Genomic DNA, 21,874 nt, shown 5'->3' with positions numbered 1-21,874 from the left:
AAAAATCGTCGAATAGTAATCAGATAAATAAATGTTTTTTTTTCTTTTTCTTTTTTTCGTCGACACTTATTTTCATTTCGTGGAGCGCACCCAGGGAGAGTTAACTGCTGCTGCTGCCTCTGGGTCTATGGCTCATTGTTTCGCTTCCGACGTGAAATGAAAAATGTCATGGCCGGACAAAAGGGTTGAAAGAAACGGGGTAGGGACGAGAGTCTAAAAAGAAAAAAATTATGAAAGCGAAGGCCTGACGGGAGGGTAAAAGAGAAAGAAAAAGAAAAAGAAAAAAAAAAGAGTGAAAGAAAAGAGAGCCGTGATGTATATAGGAGAGCAGAGGGGGAGCAATCTCGATGGGGCGAAGTTAACACGTAGACAAGACCCCGGTGGTAGCGTCTATTTTCCAATGGCTACCCGACAGACCAAATAGTCATTAAAATCATCATCCCTCCCCTATAGACTGACTGCCTGCCGCACACTGCACTGCACAGTAGTATGTACATACTATATCTATGGGCTAACGCAAAGATAACCCTTGACGTGCTGCCAGGCTATATGCATTTGCCAATGGAGGACCCCCTCTGGCTCTATTGAATTTTTCACTAAATTCAAACGATCTCTACTTTCGTTCGGTCTTTTTCTTTTAATCGAATAAGACTGCCCCTACCCTCTCCGTGATTGAACGACTAGCCCCATCACTTCCCTGTGGAAAGGCCTATATGCCATTCCATATAGTTGCACTGTGGAATGAAGATGGAAAGACTGAAGAGCATATAGCCTCTTCTATAATAGATGGAGGTCTATGCGCCAGCCTATGAGCTGTTATATAAGATCCTGGCTGACGACGAGCAGATAGGCTTCTGCAGCTAAATGTCTAGATTATGTCGCATGGGTAAGTGTTGTACGCTTTCCTCACGAGTCTCGAACGCTCAATTAGTCTGCGACAATCAAGATACACTAAAAAGAAGTAGAATCAAAACGCGTCCGGCAGGTATTTAACTGAAGCAACCCGTTACAAAAAATTTATTCCATCGACGCATTCTGTATCTCATGAAAAAAAATGATTATACCGTGCTGAAATTGTAGCAACAGCTGGTTATTTGAATTGGCTGCGATCTAAAATGGTTTGATCCAAAATCCAAAATTCAAATGCGTAAAGTCGTAACGGTCGTAGCGTAAAAAAAAAATCATGCATAATTCTTCAATGACCTATTATATAACAAGTTACAATGGAGTTTCCATCGTCTATCCTGAGCTAGAGCAGCTTCAATCCTTCTAACCCCGTGTGTAGAGCCAGGAGGAGAGGCCTATATAGACTTGCATATCCTTGTGCTGCTAGAGGTGGGCTACAAGCGTAAGGCAAGGGGAACAACACCGGGAGAGAGTCGTGCTGCCGCTCATTGTTCGCCGGCATTTGAATAGACCGACGCATGGGGAGGGGGTTCTGTCGTTTGCATGTGAGCCTACACACAAGATTGAAAGAGTTGACATAAAAAAATCGAATTTAAATAGGCCTACGTTTCTTTTCTCTTTCGATTCATACATAAACATAATACTAGGCACGGCACGAGATGGAGAGGATAACCTCCCCGGAAAGAATCGAGAGGGTTACATCAGCTGAAACATCTGCAGCATTATCTCATCCAAGTAAAAGTCTCAATGGCTTCGAATTTGCATTTGCAGGTGAAAACGCTCGTCGACAGCAGTTTTGTGTCCCTATCAAAGTTGCTGCTTTCATTCCCAGCAGCAGCCTCTATTAACTCAATAGATACATCCATCGTTAAATTATAGAGGCTATACACGTGTTCTCTGAAAACCTTCTCGCCCATTATGTCGAATTCGTCGTTCCTCTTTGATAGATATACCATCCAGCAGTCCGTCCCAGTCGTTATGTCACGCGTTGCACTCTCAACTTAAAGTTCTTTCCTTTATTTTTAAAAAGGAAAAAAGAAACAGAAGAACAGGAGAAGGTATGAGAGAATTACTGAAACATTAAGAACAATTTGGTCGGCTGCGTCGAATGTAGTAATTGGACGACCGCGCTCGGTGTTGGTCGATCGTTCGTGACCGAGTAAAGCGCGGAAGAGAGTCACACAAGAGCCGGAAGAATGCGTAACCCAACAACCTTATAGAAGAGAGGAAGAAGGGTGAGGAAGAGATTCGGAACTCAAAGAAGAAGAAGAAAAAAAAAAGAAGCTTATATTTATGTATATTTTCCTATTTGATAGCGTAGATATGTGATTGAGGGATTTTTATTTCTGCTTGGTTGCCACATGGGCACATTGCATTGGCTGGGTGATTTTAATCATTTTTTTCCCCTCCTCCTCCTTCTTCTTTTCCGATTCCTCTTTTCTAGTTTTTTTGCCTTGGATCCCTTGTATTATTTATTAAATTTGAGCGGGTAGCAAAGGAGAGCCGCAAAAGAAAAAGAAAAAAGAAAGAAAAGTGGCAGAGGATGTTGCTGTACGCGCGTCGATATATGTATAAGTCTAATATCCTGCATTGAACTGGCGAATGATTTCTTTCCTGAGTGAAGAGAGGTCGTCGCGTCTCTTTTCATCATCTGCATCCGATTGCGATCTGCCAGTGCACGACTGCTTTTGACTGCATCACCACACGGCAGTGTTTCAATAAGAAAGTGCCATGACGGAACACGTCACTTTGAAGATGGCGAAAGAAGATAAAAGAACCAGAGGGGTTAGAGAAAAAGAAAATCCCAAATAGAGCCAAAGGATGACGCCGCCCGCCCGCCTGCCACATGCCAATTGAACCAACCGTATCAAAGGCGTGCCCCAAAAAACTATAGGCGGCGTTTTGTGCGTTCAACTTTTCTCTTCTTTTTTCTCTTATTTTCTCGTTTGAAAATCGAGTGGGCGACTCTCTGATCGCACTCACAACTCGGTACAACGTCATATGCACAGCCGTGACACAATGTACGCGTACTACTATGGCACGTATTGCAGCGCGCTGGAAAAACGTCGCACCGGGTGCGCCGTGCTATCTGGAACGACGCAACGAGGGTCGCGTACCGAATCTCGGATTGCGTGATTTTATTTGTCGTAATAAGATACTATGTACATGGATAGGACGGGGCTCGTTTCAAAGCCAGTTTACCTCTCTAAACAAGACGTGCAGCCTCCATATTTATCATCACACATGACAATGATCTCCATTTTTTTATGTTTACACGACACGGTTTCGAAAAACCCACCAACCATAACCAACGTACCCAATAGCATAAAAAGAATACTTGATGGCGTACTTTGGAACCGAAAAACGCGTGTTCAGCCGGTTTCAAAGCAGGATATTGCCAAAGGCCAATAGACTATAATCGAACCATGTGATTGTCGTGCCAAATCCGACACAAGACAATGTATAGCAGGTTTAAAGGGGAAAATAATCATTTTTAAACAAGATATCATCTCTATGATAATACAAAAGAAACTTTAGAAATTCAAACTATTGCCCCAAATATTAGACTGGTAAAATGTGAAGGTTCAATTTCCAGATCTTTGTATTCGCCGTATACTTTAGAATTCGAAAAATCAAGCGCGGCTTAACAAACATGACTTGATGCAGTCGAGATAAATAGGGCAATGCTGTAAGTTAAGGATAGTGCTGGTGTTGTAGTGGTGATGAAAGAGGAGGCGGAAGAGAGTCTCTTCTGTCACAACATCAAAAGAAAGTCAAAAATTGGCATTGTGTTATCTCAAGCAGTGACGGGAAGGGAAAGCGAGATGTCATGGCATATAAAAGGCCAACAAGGTATCCACTACTAGTACAGTACACGCTGTATACAAACAGAACAGCAAACAGTCTACAATCTGCATTCACATATGTATGGAGAGAGGAGAGAGATGTACAGTTATACACGCACACCAAGAGGAGCTTGAGCGTCTTCTTACCCTATACCATTTTGACAACTTGAAAGCAGAGTTATAAAATCATACACTACAAAAGATTCCAGCAATGATAACGGTAGTGACTCTTTTGTTTCAACACTAACAAGAATTTCTTCCCTACATCTTCTTACGGCACCTATATTACAGAGTGAGCACAGACATGTCCCTATCGGACCAATAATCAGCCAACTCAATCCACTCTATTTGCTAACTTTGCGGCTCATTACACTTTCCCCCTTTCCATACAAGACCGTCAAGGGCTGTATACGCGAATCAAAGTTAGCGCCAAAGCCGCCAACTCTTGAACGGTCTTCTAACAGCCCGCATTCTCTTAACTGGAAAATACATATCTCCGATTCCCTTTATTCAAACTTAGTTTGCCGGGCTCCAAAGGGGCGAATAGCGGTGAGGAAAAAGATGCGGAAATGTCAAGCTTTGTCAATCCCTATTCCTCTCTCTAACAGGGCGGCGCAAGTATGGCCAATATATTTTTAATTACAGAATAAACACTCGTCATATCGACGAAATCCAAAATAAAAGAAAGCGTAGCGGAGAGGAAGCCGCAATAGAAGATTCAACCGAAATGGAAGCATGTGAACATGCATATAAACACAAGAGCATTGTGTTAATTAGAAATATGTAAAAAAAAAAGTTAAACTGCACGTTTCTTCAAACGTATATAGGATCAAAACGTATATGGGATCAAAATATTATTTCTGATTTCCAAAAATGGCAAGGCCTTTTATTCATTGAATTATAATTACTTTCGATGTTGGCTGATTTTTTTGTTCTTATAGCCTAGTTTTTTGTTTGTTTTTAGATACTGGAATTCGTACACTCAAAGTTTTGTTTTTATTACATTAAATGCGGCTAAAAAGTTGTGTTCTGAATCAGACTTCAACTCGGTTTGCTGGATATTGACTGTGAGCAACGTTGCGATTGTAGATGCGCGTATTTGTACAGTTTACAGTTGTTGCTTAGAGAACATTGTCTCGGTGTCTTTTTTCCTACCGTTGTTTCTGTGGTGCTATCAATAAGCTGACATCGCTGGATGCTTTTGCTATGCGACATTTGAACGGCTCGGTAGATCAGCTCGGCTCTTGCCCTCCTGTCTGCTGCACCCAACCTTCTTCTTCTTGACAGTTCGCCATACATGTCAGGTAGTGCTACAACAATCCTATTTGAGATTTTTGTTTTCGCTGGGATAACCAACGCGAACCAACCGGTTTCTCGCAGTCACTTGTCTGAAGGGGGGAAAAAACGAATCGAGAGTGACAACACGCGCGTCTGCAACACACATGACTGGCCCTTGCCGAGAGACGATTAGACCGGCGATGAAAATCATAACAGTCATCTTATCAATTTCACAATATATAGCCGTATAACCAGTATAGGTATAAAAACAGTGAATAGTGTTAGCGATCGAATTTTAGTGGTATTAGCGTAGTAGACGATATCCAAAATTAAATGTTTACCGGGAGAGCATTAAATAACACATATTTGTTTGAAATACTTCACTCCAATAAAACAAAAAACAAAACTGAATCAGACATTTTTTAAAATTTTATGTTGCTTTCATTTTATATTGAGTAATTCCACAACGGTATGAGTGAATGTACAGCTGAACAGAAATATTACATCGGCCCATCGAAAACTCACGAGAGCGTGAAAAAGTGTTTTAAAATTTGTTGAAAGTTTAGCGGCGGATCCCGTCGCCTCTTCAGCCGTTTAGTGATAGAAAAGAAATAGATATTGGGGGAATCCCTTCGCTGGAGAATATAGAGGCGTGCTGCACCCATCTGTTTCAGGAAATTTATTTCCAGTCCAAGTTTGGGTGGTTCAAGTACCATTAGAAAAAAAATAAAAGAGTTGCACAATGGGAACTCGGTTGCTTTTCACATGTGAACAAAAAAAGCTCCAGTTCATGTAGAGACACAGCAGTTCATGAACTTTCAATTGAGGGATCTGTTAATAAGTAGTAGGCCTATTGATGTGCATATACATCAGACTGTACGACGTGTGAGCAGGGCCCTGATTGTATTATATAACAGCTAGATATCCAAATGGGGAAAGGAGGAAAAACAAGGCGGTTCCGGGTCTATTCGGAACACGTGTGAATGTCAAGAGGTTGGTAACACGCTGCGAGTCCTCATATCCTTGCCTTTATAGGCGGACATATGCATTCAGGCTGTCGAAAAAGAGAGTGGACCATCGTTGATGAATGCCGTTTGATTCGTCTCGTATTACCCATCAAGCAGGCAGGCTCTAGCTCATCTATTAAGTAGCCCTATATAGTAGAGATCGTCGTTCTTGGGCCTCATTGTTCCCACCCATCAGCAAAGTACCCTCAGCCGAATCATTTTTTTTTCTCTCTTTCTCTCTCTCTTTCTCCCAAATGATGATGCGCCTTCTTCTTCTTCTTTCCCCTCTCGTACAAGTTTCCCTTCCATCGAATAGCTGAAACTAGTAAAGAACGAGAATTAACACTCGCCTGGCTATTCATCGCTTCTATTCATCACTTCCTGCTCATTCTCGGCGCTGTCGAGTCCTTTCGTTAGGGCGCCACAACAACTTCCTGCCGTTGTATAATAGGTGGCGATTAATGCCAACGTGTAGACTATATATACTGAACGGCTGGATCGCTATGGGGACCATTTTCCATCCTTCTGACATCACAGCGGCGCCAACGATGGACGTTGTCGTAGGTGGCGGTGACTAATAACTAAATATACGGAACAAACTCTAAACGAACACTTTGTTTTTGCAATTAGCTAAAAGTAGAATAAGCGTATTTTATATGTTCCTGATTGCAAACAAGGATAAAAATAAATAATGTTTCGATCTGTGTGAGACATTTTTTGTACGTCAATTTCAATTACGGATGATCGTTTCCGCTTTTGTGCTCGTGGGTTTATTTCCTGAATGTGCGCACACAGAGGTAAAGGCTATGAGGTGGTGCCGTTAATTCAACTATACAACAAACCTATCGAACAGAAGAAGGATGAGATGAAGAGAGACAGGCCGGGCTACTATGTACATGGGAGGGGTGCCCCCTCGATAAAAAAAAAAAATTCTCCCACAGCAATTTTTTTTTTTTTTTTTTTTTCGTTTTCTTCTCTGGGTGCTCACCTTTTCTTCTTCGATCAACCTGGGGTCTATACAACAAGCCGGCAGATATAACCCTCTCTTTCATCATGACGACACACACAAAGATAACCCCCCCTTTTTTTGTCCAATTTTTTTTTTTTTCCTTTTTTCCTTTTCAATTTTTCATTGTGGATATTGTAGACCTAGGGAGGCAGTAGAGACGCTCTTCTACCGGTCTTGTATATTTAGTCAACGGTAAGGACAGGGGGGAAAAGATTTTGTTAAAAAGGGTTACGTGCATATATGGGGGACCCTCTTGTGTTCTCATACATTCTTCTTCTTCCTTCCTTTCCTTCAATAACACACACAAAAAAAAACTTCTCCCCCTCTCTTTTTGATTTTGAAGCGTTTTCATTTCATCAAAAAATACAACCAGCAGTATATGAGGCAGCGCAGCAGAGGGTTCGAGTTTCATTAAACATGATCCATTATCATGCAAAGATGTCTTCTCTTTATATGACTATACATATACCTATACGTACATCATATATTGATAGATATACGATGTGTAGGATATATCCAACATGGAGAGAGAGAGAGAGAGAGAGAGAGAGAGAGAGAGAGAGAGAAGAGATTGGAAAATAAAAAAAAAAAAAGAAGGGAAGGCGTAATACGCAATCCTCCGGGCGGCTGGGCTGGGCTGTGCTCGTGAAAGCATCCAACCATTCCGGTACTCATTTCGCCCTCCCTTTTTCTCCCCGCCGTGTCCTACAGGGAGGGGATTGCCTTAGCTCTGCGATGTGATTCAAGTTATATTAGAGTTATGTGTAGAGCAGCCACGGTGAGGTTGCATATGCAAGGTCTGTACTACCGTACTCAGACAATGAGCGAGACCACCTTGTGGGCTGGGGAGGTCGCCGGTTTGTGTGATGGCGTTTTGGGAGCAAAGGCAGCAAAGTCTTCGCAATCAAAAGGGTTCCAGCGTCTGATGAAGAGAGGAAGTCGTCTCGACGCGTCCTGACGACTCGACAGTCGACGGTGAGTCTAATGAGTGAGCGCCAGCCGCATCATTTACCCAGCCAGTGTCGGTCTCTGTGTTGCCGCCCTGTGACTCCCGATGTGTTCCCCGTGTGCGTATTAACCCACGCCGTCGTCATGCACGCCGTTCCAACTCGTCTTCTGCTACAGTGTCATGCGCAGAAAGTTTTTTTTTTTTCGGGGGAAATCAGCCGAGAAACCTCGTCCGACAATCAGCGCATCATTTCATGGTAAGGCAACAGCTTCTTACACCTTTTTTTTCAAGTAATGGATGATTACCGTAGTTAGATTAAAGAATATAAGAACCCGTTATCGGAAGACGAAAAGAATCGCTTTTTTATTATTTCTCAGTAAAGTTTCCGCTTTGACTCGTTGATGAGGTGAACAAGTTATAATTATAGGTCAATGTCATTGATTTTTTTAATGAAGTTATATTTAGATGAGTATTGAAGGTTCTATTTTTGGCCTGACACACTTGAACAATTAATGCTATGCTTTTCTCGATAACTCGCGTGATGGTTATAATAACATCAACAGCTGATTAGAAATATTCGTTTCCATCTTTTTGGGGGTTCGTTCTGGGTATGCAGGATTTACTTGTAATAATTCACCTGTTTTACAGTAAATTGATGAGACAACAGGCAAAAGAGAAAGGGTTACGGCCTGGAATAATTGATGGACCAATGCGACATATAAATAGAGAGTACAATATGTAATACTGATTTATGTGTACCATAAGGAACGATGTATCGAAAGAAAAAGATAGCATATACATTGTATCGTATGTAACAAGTTTTGAGGTCAATCCCTCCCGAGTTTTCTCCTTGCCCTTACGTGTGGGGGGATGAAAGGGGAGGCGTTGCGAGCTGCGCCATACTGGCTCCGCCGGAAGAATCTATTGGGGGAAAAATGCCGGATAAGAAAGCGCATGCGCCTGTCTGGACCAGACATTGTCCACTCACTCTTATATATACCAACTTTTCTCCTTGGAAAAAGAAATGTGCATATAAAAATATGTATTAACGAAATTGGAAACGGATCGCATGAAATCATTCGCAGCATCGTGCACCAATTATTATTTCTTTGAATTCTCCCATTTCAACAGAGCTGGTCCTCTGGGTCTGCGGGCGATTCCAAAGGCAACTCTCTAGTATAGAAGAGGAATTGAACTTGTATGAAATGGCCGCTGAAAGGTTGGGAGGGAGGCAAAAAAAAAAAAAAAAAAATGGGAGATCACGTGAAAAATGGAGCCTCTGTGGGTCTTTTGGCCGGCTGAATTATTGATCGCCATATCCTTGACGCCCACAACGCTTCTTTTGCTCCTTCTCCAACTTATTCCACACATTGAAACGACGGCATATACACACAGTCAAAAAGAACTCGATAAAAATAGTGTAGCCACTTGGCACATAGTTGAGCCATTTCTTCCGCAAAAAGAGACAGCGCAGCAATCAAGATGATATCAATCTTTCGAATTGAGCTATACCCACTTAGATTTCTTTTCAAAGCAATCAACGATCATGTCGTATTGGTTAGACAATAGTCAGCAAATCAATGATTACAGTGGTCATAATAAGTATGGCTGTTATTATTCCGAAACTATTTTCCGCCAATAGAATCACAGAGATTTGGCATTAACTAGTAACTGATTAACGGTGAGTGAACAGAGCGCGCGTATATTGATTATTGAAGCAATCGAAAGTTGGTGTCTATCATTTAGTACCGCTATACAACTTACTGCGTCATTATGCACACAGGATAAAGTGCAAAGAAACGAGGGAATGTCTTAAGTGCGTTTGGCTGCTGGTCAATTACTTGCGCCGATGACAAAAGCCTTTTGCGATGGTTTTTCTTGCCTCAGTAATTCAGGGAACCACACGGAAACGGCTTTCGCAGACCTCATCCCCACCTCGGCTGCACGCCGTCCATGGCCGACCGACAAGGATTAGCTCCAGCATCAGCAGTTTGGAGAGAATAAAGTGCATTGTGCTGCTGCTGCAAATGAAGATAATGCGGCCGAACGGATGTCTATGTGTCTAATGAGGGTCCGTGCAGGGCAGCGCCGGCGAGTCAGAAGTTTGAACTGTCCGCTGACATTGCGTCCCACAAGGCCGACAACAACAACACCAGCCATGTTACATGTCGTCTAGCTTCTACAGAGAAGCAGGAGAAGCTTTTCGGCCGGAATGGCACCATTGAATATGTAGCCAGCAGTGAATAGGATTACATTAATGACGTCTACAAAGCCGACGAGTTTCAAATTGCCCTATTTTCTTTCCATCTCCACAAAGGCGTACGTAGTTGACGTCTGTCTCTGTCTGTTTTCTTCTAGCTGTAAGAGGAGGATGCGTATAATCATGGCCAATTACGCAGATCTTGCGGAATCGAATCGTCAGCCGCCGAGCCATCCGTCGCCGTGCTCCACAAAAACCATAACAGCCAATCGAAGAATAATATCCATCCACGAAATCAGATTCGGCCGGAACGTACGGATAGGGTATACTGGGGTATATAGGTATTAGAGTCTGAACAAGTCAGTTGGCGCGTCGCCACGGTAACCCACAAACTCGTTGGAGAAACAATCACAAAAACCTTAGAGCCTAGTCGATGGGTTCATTTCTCTCTCTATACCGTTACATCAACTCTGCCTTTTTGCTGGAGTCCCTATTGGTTCATCAGCCCGATGGATGTGTGTGCCTTTAACGAAGCAGCTACAGGAATTACACAATGCACACACACACACGCGCGCGGTTTGGCTTGGGTTTAATAAAATATTGACAGTCGCCCATTGACGATATGGTGAGATGATTTCCACGAAATGTAGGCCCCCCCCCCCCCGGCCAAATGGTCGGCCGCAAACGGGCGTGAATCTACTCTAGAGCACTAGAGTTGATTGTACTTTTCTCTCTCTCTCTCTCTCTCTCTCTCTCTCTCTCTCTCTCTCTCTCCTCCCGACGGTGTTTTTCTTCCATCTATTTATTGCAGTTCTTCTTTTTTCCCTCTTCTTCTTCTTCTATATTCTCTCCGGCGAAGAAAAGATGATTATAAGAGACCGTCGTTGGAAGGGCAGAAGCGAATCGGATCATGTCGCTGACAGTTGCCTTGCCGTCTTATTATGTCTATTTTGTTTCCCTTTTTTCTTTTCTTTTTTGATTTCAGAACCCTTAAAAGCTCTTGTGGAAAATGGTCGAACGTGCCTGCACCACACCCCCACTAGCCAGTCTCTCCCCCCGCCATATTTCCCTTTTTCTTCTTATTCTTTATTTCAAAAAATCTAATATTTTCAACTTATTTTTTTTTTTCTTGTTATAATGCGATGCAAAGCTCCTAGATACATGCTACTTGGATGTTGCACGTCCTCGATTTCTCTCTAGACTTCCACAACAACAACCACAACAACACAGTCTTCTCCTCCTCCTCCCCCCTTCCTCTTTTATAATGTTCGGATAGCCTTTTTTTCTTCTTCTTCTTCTATCCAGTCAGGAGGAAACATGTACATTTATAAATATTCGTTTCTTTAAAGGGGAAAAAAAGTATTTGGGTGGAGGGTATTTAATCAAAGCGAATTTAACATTTTTCCCTCTTCTTCTTCTTCTTCTCCTTTTCTGTTGAAATCAAATGGAGAGATGAAACCCTAGGGAGGCAGGGAAGAAAAAAGGAAAAAATGGGGGGAAAAAGTAGCAAATCCAGCCGAAGCCATTGGGCTGCGTGTACGCGCGGCGTATATTTCGTTGTGGACGAGAATCCATAGATGGAGAGTATATAGTGGATGTATATAAGTCTAAGTTGGTGGATGGATACGGAAGAGGCTGTATCCATGGCGACGGGATCGGGCGCAAAAGGATCTAGACGAGACGAGAGGGGACCAATATGTCAGAGGAGGGGCTGCTGCTGCCAAATGTGTTTGGGCGGATGAAGTGGATGGGATGTCGGCCGGGGGAGGCAGGGGTGGGAGGAGGAGGAGGAGGAGGAGAGTGAAGAGAGCGGGGGTGAAAGAGAAGAAGAAGACTTTTACCATCCGCATAGTAAAGAGTATAGTATAGGCCAGTCAATGCGAGGGTGGCACGAGAGAGATACACAGCGCGCACCAATGGCCGGTCGGATATGTCAAAATAAAATGGGAAAAAAGGAGGAAGGAAAAAAAAAGAGGGGAGAGAAAATAATCTTTTCCAGGGAAATTGAGAGATCCTTAGCCAGTGCCGAATAGAAGAGAAATAGATCACAGGCATAGCTGCCAGCCTCCCATCACTCGTCACCTCCTCCTCCTCACTCTCGACCCTCTTTTACATCTTTGCGCTAGAGCTTCTCTTCTAGTCCCTTTTTTTCCTCCTCAATACGTCATTACCTTTAAAGTCATCAAGTTAATTGACATTAACTAATCCAATTTTTAATATGAAAATGGCATACAAATGACGCATTTTAAAAATCGACTCAGACTGACCATGGGCAACTAGGAAATTGAAATTCTGTCTCCACTTATTATGTAACTTTCCCGATTTTTTACCCATCGTGTTAGTTTAGACTAAAAAATTGAAAAAAAAAATAAATTGACGTCGTTAATTACAGTATGCCAGTATGGACGGCTTCCCCTGCTATAAGGCGTTAGATACATAAAACTGCTAGAAGCGCTCCAACCAACAACTATTAGGAGGCCTACTGCCGACAAATATTATTTCTTCTGCAATTGCGGTTAGTATATAGCATTTTAGCAAACACGGCAGCTCGTTCTTGTTTTCTTATTTGAACTTTGAAGATAAAGAAACCCCTCAGATTCAACCTATAACTATTACCGCTGTGTCTAACTCGGCTGAGCATCACGCCGCCGACGCCGCTTATTGGTTAAAAGCTCTCGAGAAGAAGAGATATTTTCTTAAAACATGCATGCAAAAATTGATGGTGCGTTGAATCCCGGTGCAGGGGAAAAAAGGCGACAACGACGAAAAAATCAAAAAAAGTCGAAAGAAAGAAGAAGAAGAAGAAGAAGAAAAGAAAGCGCAATCCCAGAGTGCTCGTGTGAAGGAAGGATTTAGCGAGAGGTGATCGCGTAGATAAAGTCGGGCGAAAAAAGTCACACTGTGACAAGGGTCTTATATAGTTGGCGCGTGCAATGGGTGTTAAGGGAGGCAGAGGCTGAGTCTCAAGGAGAGACTGATGGAGGCCAGGACAGCAACTGGCCCCAGAACAACGATGATGACGACGATGTCACACCAGGCAGGAACCTGGCAGGAACCTGGCAGCTTTTTTTTTATATAAGAGAAAAGACCTGTGATATGATTTGGCTGGCTTTGTCAGCCCCACTGCCATCTATATACTAAGGAACATTATTGATGCAGTCAACAGCAGCTTAGATCCGCAGCTGTAGTCGCTAATTAGATTCCTATACACTTTTTAATTTTTCGGCTCTTTCCGGTCGGGCTTTTCTTCCGACTTTTTAAGCGGTCGCCTCTAGACCAGAGATAATAGGAAAAGCTAGCAACGACGACGACGACGCAATCCAAACGAGACTTTTTCAAAAACCATTATACAGTGTCAGATTGCATCAGCTGATTTCCAATCGCTTATGTGACACACACCACGCACCATGATTTATTATTCTGCGGCTCCGTTGTATGTTACACCCACGCCATAACGCATACGTGTATTATTCCGCACCTATAATACCGTACGCTTCTTCTTCTTCCACCTATGACCTATTATGTTTTTCCCTACTAAATACTAATGCTGTACCAGCACCGGTATACAGTCGCATGTTCAAATTCATCGGGAGTTATATGCACTGACGATTTCTTTGGGTAATCTTCTTTTACATAGGTAGGAAATGCCCAACTTTATTTGAGATTTGAAAATTCAACTCGGTCACTCACGTAATCTTGGTTTATTGATATTGCCGGCGCCACTGGCGGCCCATAGCGTGTAGCGGCGTCCATCAACAGCCTCGACCTATTTATACAGAAAAAAAGAATAAAAAGAAAAAAATCGATCGGTTGTGCTGCTTGCGTGGTCGAACCAGTCGAGGCACACACGCAGACACAGACAAAATAAATATCAAAAAATAAATAAAAAAAAAGGGGGATAGAAAAAAAAATATGTGTATAAATGTAGTCTAGCCTTATGTTGCATTAAAAGCACGAAGTAGTCTAGTACGGACTCGGAAGTCCCTTTACTCCTTTAGCCGTCGTCTATCTCCTTATTCTTGCTAAGAAAAAAAGGGGGCAGCTAGCATCAGAGAGAGGGGAGGAAAAAGGAGCGCATAAAGAAAAGGCGAATTCAGTCTTTAAAGCCCTGCGACGATTGAACAGGCACGTCCACTCTTTATGCGCGCTCGGCTTCGGCTCTTCTATACACGCGCCTCTCTCTTCCTGCAGATCTGAAACGAGCCCGCTCTCCTTCTATACTCGGCATAAAGTATAGAAAAAAAAACTAAAAGAATAAGATGTTCGCCAGGCTCTCTCTCTCTCTCGTTGCCTTCGCAGTTGAAAAGGGAAAAAATTGTCGGTTTTCCATTTGATATGGACGGCTTTTTACTATATACAAAAGTGTATATGTCTGCTGCCCTACTAGATATTTATGCAAGGTTTTACTCGACTAGAAACACGTGCAATTTTTGGAGTTCGCTACTATGTTCTGTTGTTTGTTTACAATGTTATTAGACATGCAGATCACTCATTTATTATTCCTCAGGCATCATTAACGTATTTTCTGCCAGCCGAAACAAACGAGTTTTGCAAAATAATTGATTGATTCTTTTATGACACACTATCCGCTTTGCGTAGTTTACACGTAGCATGAACAAACAAATAATACATTGTATTTTATTCACCCAAACCTGCGCAAACGACATATAGCCTGTATATATGTGCCAAACATTTCAAAGCCCAAAAGTTGAAATCAAAGTATTGGGCCGGCGGTGAATGCGCTGACCAGGAGATTTGAAAAGTAAGAGTGCGAAGAAGCGCCCCGATAGCGTACGATCTCGATTCTGTTCCAAAGATGAAGCGATGGTGCTGTTTTGCGTGTCATTTAACAGTCGAGTGATACATTTGCTGCTAGCTGTGCCCTCCTGTCTCGCTAGCTGTAATTCCTTGTCTTTTACGGCGGCACACTTGAGTTGCTCGCCGTATATGACGCGCGGCTGCAAAAGCTTCTCTCTCATTTTCTCTAGTCTCCGCTCCTTCAATGTAATGTCTAGTGCGTAGCACTAGAAGAGTAAAGAGAGAGAGAGAGACAAGTGAAAAGAAGAGAGAAAAAAAATAACTCACGACTACGGTAAGTCAAGTACACTTGGACCGAAACCTTTCCCCGACACTCGTTTCTCCTTTTGCCATTTTCTCGATCCTGCCGCCCCTTTTCCCCTCGTCTCCCAGTCCCGACAGCGGACATTTGCGGCCCTTTTTTTCTTTTTCTTTTTTTTTTCGTGCGTGTTCGCCCTTTCCCATTATTTATTGTTCCAAATGCTCGATCCCGTGGTTTAACTATCATTATATTTCCCCCCGATGCTGCACCGGTGCAATACAAGAAGAGAGGAAGAAACTCTCGAATTTGTTTTTCTTTCCTATTATTCGACGGCGGCCGTGAATAAAAAACGATTTTGGCGCGCCGTTAGTCGGTGGCTGAGCGAATCCTGTCGTGTGTTTTAATGGTTTGGAAATAATGAGGAGGAGGACGAAGATGGGGGGGGGGGGGCGGGAAGGGCAAGTCTGAGGGACTTGCTGAAGTATTTCTTGACTGAAGAAGAAGAAGAGTCCGCCGACTTTCTTGTCGGAGGGGTGAGCCAGCAGCCAGCAGCCAGGGCCGGGGACTAAGAAGCCTAAAACAGTGACCATGAATTATGATAACAATAATCCCAAAGGATTGCCGAGTGTTTCATTCATACGTAAGTTGGCGGCGACCGGCGAGATGGGTTGTGCCACGCTACGCCGATCATTAAGACAGGAGCGAGAAGAGAAAACTTTGCCATTGGCTTTTGTCTTTTGTATGCCGATGACGCTCACACATTCTCCTCTCTGCTGTATATCTCTCTAAGTGTTTGGATAGATTCGGTGAACGGTGAACGTGCCAGTGTCACCCAGTCTACCAGCACCGTCGATACTGGAGACGGCCGAACTGCTCAACTTGGAATGAATATTGAACGATTTCTTCTTCTTCTCTTTCGTTTCCCGGAGCTCCTGCCTGGCCTCCGCATCATTCACGCGGTTGTCGGGGTAAAATAGAGAAGAAGAAGAAAAAACAAACATTCCAAAATGGCCGACTGCAATGATAGATAGATGGATGGATACAGTGTTCCAGCTGAACACACGAGTCGGAAGGAAAAAGAAAAAAAAAAAGAAAAGTCTAGAACGACGGCGATAGGAGAAGTAGAGGTTAGAAAATCGCGGCCATTTTTAAGAGGAGGGAGAGGGCGTGGTGTATGCTTGAAAAAAAAGAGCCCAGTCGACCGTTGTCCGGCCTTATAAACCAGTGGGTGGGCACGCGGCCAAAAGAGTGCCGCTGTATATCTGCGCCGCGCCTTATAGAGCTGACGGCGGCTGACGTTTTCCCTCGATCAATATTTTGCATTAAACAGTTCTTCTAGCTAGGTCTGTCTGTCTGTGTGTGCCGGCCATGGGCTCTGCATGTGTACACACGATGTGTATAGGCCTGCGCTCTTAAAGTTGTCGAAAAAAAGGGAGAGGCCAGCTCGGTCGAGCGAAAGGGGCGGAGTCTTATTTTGCCCTGTGACTCGAAAGTCGTCATGCAGCGGCCTGGCAGCAGCACATCCGATCCTTGGCGTCGGCATCCCAGCGCCGGTCCAGGCCCAGATCAGCAAGAAAAGCAAATGAAAGGACAAGTTCTCCATTTTCGCAAAAGGAATGCAATGTTCAATCATTCAATGAAAAAGACGACGAGCTAGAGAGATGCTGCTGGTGGTGCTGGTGCCGACTAGCTGCCATTCAACTCGTAGGATGCGATAGACGGCGAGATCGAAATCTTTCGGGTAATTCACGTCCTCTCTCTCTCTCTCTATTCCTCGCCGATGAAAACTCGGGTCTTTTATAGACTGCGCCAGTAGCCCCTTAGATAGCATTATCATCGGGAGATATTATGCTGCCGAAAACAACTCCGGAGAAGAATTTCAGTCTAAATCGCCAGCTACAGGGGCCATCCATTCATCAATATTATATAGACGCGCTATTATGATAGATGCATCTTCCATGAATTCCGTAATTTCTGTGAATAGCCACTGAAGAACGACCGTCCCATTGTATCATATAGGAGGAGAAGAAATAAAGTCGTTGTGCTTAACGGACCGACCCTGTCCGAGATAAAATGACAGCCTAGTTTGTACAATGCCGCGTACATACATAAATTACATAACAAATGTTGGAAACTCTTTCTTCGCCAGCCAATCGACGAATTTATACTGAAATACTTCAAGATTACTCTTAGTTTTAATTACCGGGGCAGAATAAAATAATGTGATAACTTACCTTTAAAATACAGAATGCTGGTGATCCGATCACAGAAACAAAGAATAAATGAGATTGAATTCAATTGATATTTGCGGATGAAACATGTGCAGTCACCACCAACAACACCACGGCACCCAATTGTGAGAGTTTTCCGTCAAGTATGATGGCAAAACCTACAGTCTATAAAATATATATAGATCTCTATCTATATACGTAGCTAGTGTGACTCTCTCTCTCTTCCCACACTCTGATTCTTCTCTGATGAAAAGGGGATCAAAATTGGCAGTGGTGGGTAACTCCAAACATTTTTTCAAGTCCAGTTAGATCGTTATATCTAAACTATGGTAACGGCAAGTATCTCTATATACAGCGCAGTACATAGAAAATAGTGGAATATATAGTGCAAACACAGCCGCATCTGCTCTTGAATCGGTGAGTCTACGAAAGGGATATGTCTCCCTTTTCCCTTTTCCATGTATAAAAAAAAGAGAGCACACACACATAAAATTTGAACCCTTTGAATTATTTTTTTTTGTCTCTATACGCCCTGCTTTTTTTTTTATTTTTTAGATAAAGTCCCCATTGATTTTTTTTTTCAATGCTGAGGTTTGATGGTCCCAATCATCAATAGGAAGAACCCCCTCTATTCTTAGAAAATGCATACACACACACACGAAGTTCGTGGGTTCCAGCTGGTTGACAATCGGCCCAAATGATAAAAAGCAATGTCATTCTTCTAGGGCAGTTCAGTAGATCGGCCGCGCCATGTATTATATAGGCTACCCTTTTATTTCTACCATATAGGCATACGATTTTGTAGATAGAAGCTTAGATTTAAGCCATCATCAGATTTCTAAAAATGTTCAACTCTTTCACCTCAATGTCATCTTGTAGTAGCATCTTTCTCTCGCCACTGTTTATTTGTTTCTTGTAAAGTAATAAAGGCCGTTTTTATTGGTTAACTGTTCGAATAGTTAAATTCCAGAGTTTTAATTCGTTTCTATGATCTATAAATAGACTTCACATTGGCCACGAAAGGAATGAAGAAGAGAAAAAAAACAACACTGTATAGTGTGTGTCAGGGTTCAGGCTGACTGAGCAACTTGGAAAGGCCAGTCGATGCTGCACATTCACATCGGAAAAGGGTGTAGAAAAAAACGGGAAAGTCGTACATCATTCAACGGCATTCAAGTGGGGATGGAAGTTGACTGCACAGAACTCTAGGCGCAGACCCCCCACAATGATATGAAAAGAAAGAATATTCGGTCACCCCAACAGTAGAAGCGAACAAAAAACTAAAATTACGAAATAAAAAGAATAAATAAATAAGAAAAAAAAATTGGAAAAAAAAAATCTTTTCCCGTTCACCCCCTCCATCATCCTTCCATCATCCGAGTCCTAAAATGACTTTTCATTTCAAAAAATGATGCTCAGTCTGGCGTTTTTTTTACTGATCTGCTGGCTCTAGCTGCTACACCATCTTTTGTAGCCTGCGCCTGGTGTATACAACAAAAACATTCATCTTGAAACAGAGTCTCAGATCGGGGGGAGATAAACGGCGTTCCCCGCAAGGAGCTCGTTGGGTTCAGGACTTTACAAGGAGACTCTTATGGAGAGCTCGCCATAATAGGCCTAATGAGGAGATGGACGGCGAAAATGCCCGTCCATATGACAATGTACTTGTGTAACGGGTGTCGCTGTCGCTCGTCGAGAGACGAAACTGAGTGACTCTTTGCCCAGCAGCCCCATGGGCTTATATAACTTCTTATAACGCGCCATAATTCAAGTGGCTATTATAACTATAGACAGGGGAGGAGTACCTACTACACGGAGAGAAAGAAAGAAATTGAGAGAAAAAGATGAGGGGAGGATGAATAAAAAGAAAAAGAGTAGGTGCCATCAAAATGGTGGGCCCTTGAGGACTATATATAAAGGCGTATATCCACCATATACATTCACGGACAGTTTTTCGACGAAAGATTTGAAAGATGGCGACGACAAAGCTGGGGCTCTATAGTGTGGTCGAATAAGGATCGTTCAGTTTTGGATGCGAAGAAAAGGCAAGCGAAGACAATTAAGACCTGATCGAACGATGTTGTGTGAGCTGTGTTGATCCGCTCTTCAACGGGGCTCGCAATTATACAACAAGAGTCTGAGCGATAAAGAAAACCCAGGTCGGCTGCGCTAATGAAAATCCCACCACTGTCTACTATGTAATGCGACGCTGTTCAGCACATTTCTTGTAAATAACCGATCAATCATTCGAATTCCATGAAATATCGTTTCCAAATACCACATGAAAATTATAAACCATAGAAGCGCTTCACACGAGATGTGGACATGAAATAAATCTCTAAGAAAGTTAGGAGGTTGTAGGTCAAGTTAAATGGACATTTATTTTGTGTACTGTATAACGTGAGCAACACACATGTGTATGATGTTCATCGTGAGGGTTATGGTCCAGTAGATATATAGCCTGAATCCGCATATTCCGTGTCAAATCAACATGGGAAATGTTGTGCTTCACCAACTATTTTCTGTGCGCCCTGGAAAAATTTCTCCTGAGAGAAGATTGTATTGGAGCAGGTGGATGATGGTGCCCAAACTTTTTCAATCACCGTTTCCTCCTTCTCTCTCTCTGTGTGTATATGCCCCGGCCCCCCATCCACCCCACCCCACTCCGTCGCCCTTCTCCTCTCTCTCTCTCTCTCCGAGCCCAGGAAAAAATTCGATTTTGACCGAGCGGGTATTGGAATTGATCTGGAGGACTTTCTTCTTCCCTTTTCCCGGATAGGGATTCCCGATTCCAATTTCTCAAGCGATTGAATTTGCCTCCATTCACAGACGAGAAAGAGAGTGAGAGAGAGAGAGAGAGAGGAAGAGATTATAGAGGATTCTTGAATATCGTAGTAGAGCCTCAAGATCTACTCCATCGACTATGTACAATCGATGAAACCATTCGGTAGCGCAACACACAACTCACCTCTGATGCCAATCCTTTCTCATCAGCTCGGTACACATATAGGAGGATATATGCAATCAGTAAGTACCCGATATCTATACTCTACCAAAAATGGATTGCTCCTACTCTCTAGGCCGCCTTAGGACGTGGGAAAATGAAAAGATCAGCTCTGGTCCAACTTTCAATTCAAATTTCAATTTCGTGTGTGTGTTTTGAATGAAGACGGTAATATATATAGTATAGCAAGCGGCAAGCTTGGGTGATGTAGGGAATGTAACAGAGTCATCTAGCGGCAAACTACCATACCGATACCATCCACAGGATATAGGTGGTCCCAGCAAGAGCGGAGCGGACAAGTGGGCCAAATAGTTTCAGAGTCAGACAGACAGATTTCCGACGTCAGAGAGATTAATCAAGGCGTCATAACTTTGAAACGGGCACTACACAGTTCCAGGTTCCAGCCGAGTAGCAGTTTCGTGATCATTAGTCTCGTCTCTGACCAGATTGTTGTTGGGATTTTTGCCTGTCGCCAAAGAATGTTGGCGACGAGGCATACACACGTACGCATATATAGAGCCTATATAATGATAATAATATAGTCCTACCTATATATTACGGCTGGCAGAGTAGGCCCTGGCGCTTGCTATTACTAGTGTGTACAAGTTTAGAGTTGACGTCGACGGTCGTAGAAGAGAGCGAATCCCGAATGAGGCTGAATCGAGGGTGAAACTTAACGGAGAGCGCTGCTGCAATATGTTGAGCCTGCTGCGTTGAAATTAAATACGGGGAATTTGATTGAAATCCCAGCTCAAAGAAGAGGGGCAAGAGGGGAAAAGCGGCTGCCGAAACCAGGCATCCGGTCGACGTTCTCTTCCATCTGTTTCGATTTCAAGTTACAAGGCCTATGGACGACGCATACAACACCCTCATAGAGTTTAAGTAGACAACATGTAGGGGGAGGCCAACATACGATATTGATTTACATGATTAAAAAATACATTTCTTGTTGTTTTTTTCAGAATTTAACTTTTTTTTTTACAAAATGTAGAAATTGGTCATAATCGTCGCTGTGAATTAGGCCAATAGATTTCAGCTCATGCGAGCATCTATTATTTTCTGCAACGATGAATTGTATCACAATTTCTTATTCGTCAATCAACTTGGCTCAAACTGTTAACAAAAAAACGGCAAGTCATTTCTAATGCTATAACAGCACACTGATCCAATTTAACGCGCGATTTGCGTGGCTGACGGTGTAGCTAATTGTGAATTTTCAACAGTTTGCCCAACTTCGTGCAAGGGGGGAGGGGATATGTGCAGACTCGGCTAAAACCAAGACTGCAACAAGTGTGCATATAGTTTGACTAAAGCCTCGTCGTCTCTCCTCCTGATAGTTTTGTCAAACTATCGCTGGTTAGGCAGGGAAAGCTACGCAGTTTGTT

The sequence above is a fragment of the Daphnia pulicaria genome, chromosome 6 (genome assembly GCF_021234035.1).
Source record: "Daphnia pulicaria isolate SC F1-1A chromosome 6, SC_F0-13Bv2, whole genome shotgun sequence".
Classification (NCBI taxonomy): Eukaryota; Metazoa; Arthropoda; class Branchiopoda; order Diplostraca; family Daphniidae; genus Daphnia; species Daphnia pulicaria.
The sequence above is the reverse complement of the archived record's forward strand: the minus strand, read 5'-3'. Positions refer to the sequence as shown.